Here is a 2112-nt window from a genome sequence, read left to right on the forward strand (position 1 = left end):
ACACACAAAAAGATGTATTTGGAGGTGAATAATGGGCATAAACACCATTTGTCACAAGAGTAAAGACATCTCAAAATTCTGCTTCTTGCCAAAGTGGACATGTGCTTGTTGCTTGAAAACAAATGAGAAAATAGTGATTTTTATCCAATTATCCCTACATGTATCCAAAGAGAAAGTTATGACTTATTCTGTCATGCTTTTAATAAGATTTTCTTATTAAAATCTTCTTCAATGTGGAGATAGCAAACATTAAAATTGCCAGGAAGCAAAGAAAACAATTACCAGAAGACATTTTCAACCAAATTTCTTGTATTTATTATAATCATGCTTCTCTACAACTAATGATTCTTGTGGTTTGCAAACCGTATGTCTGCCTTTATTTACCTACATAGACAGAATACCGTTTCCAATAGGGGAGGCTCACACAGCCAAGTGTAGAGAGTGTGACTTCAATAAGGCATTCAGTAAAGGGACAGGCCACCCTTCCCTCTCACTGGGTTGTCTCAGGATGCTCTTATGTTGGCATCACATTCTTCCAGGAGTAGAATCAGATCTTCAATCAGGCTGTGCTCTCTGCCATGTGTCACTCTCATAATATCAAAAGCCTAAAAGGAAAGGACAGAAGAGAGATCAGACCCCCAAGCAGGTGAGCCCCCAGCTGCTCCCCATCTTTTCCCCATGAAGCCAGGGACCTGGTGAACCCCAGGGCCTGCAGGGTGAGCAGTCTCTAGCAGGCTCACGGCTCTGTGGTTCTTTGAGCGAGAATACAAAGTGACGGGTGACTTTTCATTGTGGCGCTGGGAAAGCAGACTCACTACTGGAGTCACGCTAGGGCCCAGTGACCAACAATGATCTCCAGGGATTGCCAGTGCTTAGGTTTGGTGGGTAGTTCCAGAGATTTAAGAAGAGCCACTAAAGTGATTAAGTCTTGTGAAAGATGAAACACCATGCTGCTCCCACATTAAACTAATTTTTCTTTTTTGCATGCTGCATTCGATTCTCATCTACATGCACTGTGATTATTATGTACACACATTCTTGTGTTCCTCTCCTATCACATGACATTATGGCATCGGCATTTTGACAGTCCCCGCCTTCACCTCCTATGTTCAGTCCATCATGAAGTTTCGTCAATTCTAACTCCAAAACATTCCTGAAATCTAGGTGGGCTTGTGACTACTTCAGTAAGGTAATACAGTGGAGGTAGGGCTACTGACTTCCAAGGCTAGGTCAAAAAGGCCAAACAACCTCTGCTGCGTTCACTAGTGTATTTGCTTGTGGAACCGTGAGCCTCCATACTGTGAGGAAGCCCAAGCCACATGGAGAGGCCACACACAGGTGCTGTGGTTGACAGTCTTAGCTGAGCCAATCTTTTGAGTCATCTTAGCCAAGGCACCAGACATGTACAAAAGCAGCCTCCAGATGATCCCAATGCCCAGCCAGAAGACAGATTTGTCTTCCCAGGTGAAACCCAGCCACTGCGGAATTCCTAGTGTGTTCTGTTTGAATTCCTATCCCACAGAATCTGTGAGCACAATTTAGTTGTTTACTCCACTAAGTTTTGGGATGGCTTGTTATGGAGCAATAAGTAACCAGAACACCCTCAAAAATATTTTTGCAATCAATAGATTAAAGATAAATAGTATAATCCTGCACTGTCCAAATGGGGGGTGGGATGGGCTGAGGGAAAGGGAGGGACATTGGAACCATTGTATTCAATGTGAATGTGCCCAGGAGACCTGTAAAGACATGACTCTGGTGGCTATTAAACACCCAGCAAAGTACCCAGCACGTTACAGTAGCAAGGCTCCCAGCCTCAACTGCACAGTAGTATCAACCTTCAAAAGAGACACCAGTGCCCAGACCCCAGGCACAATCAGCTGAGACCTGCTCTCTGGGGGGAAGCCAAGCTCCAGGAGGTTCTAACAAGCTTTAGGGCTAAGAACTGATATAGTAAACTCACAACAAATAACAGCAATGTTCATTATTTAATGTTAACTTCTAGCCAGTATAATTACCATTTTAATGGTTGTGTACAATTAATTCCATCATGTTTATCATATTAATCCATTTTTGTTTTTGTGTCACTGTAACAAAATACCTGAGACTGGG

At 43.1% G+C, this 2112-nt stretch overlaps 1 long non-coding RNA gene across 1 annotated transcript in view; it reads right to left on the bottom strand.

Annotated features, from left to right (window-relative positions):
* Nucleotides 1–291: 291 nt before the first annotated feature.
* The window catches only part of LOC103606303, a 21807-nt gene continuing 19986 nt past the window's right edge, over nt 292–2112 (bottom strand). Inside the window, exon 2 of the long non-coding RNA XR_551868.1 lies at nt 292–605. This is a non-coding gene — a long non-coding RNA (uncharacterized LOC103606303). The remainder of the gene's footprint in view (nt 606–2112) is intronic.

Source organism: Galeopterus variegatus, unplaced genomic scaffold, assembly GCF_000696425.1.
Source record: "Galeopterus variegatus unplaced genomic scaffold, G_variegatus-3.0.2 Scaffold6450, whole genome shotgun sequence".
Classification (NCBI taxonomy): Eukaryota; Metazoa; Chordata; class Mammalia; order Dermoptera; family Cynocephalidae; genus Galeopterus; species Galeopterus variegatus.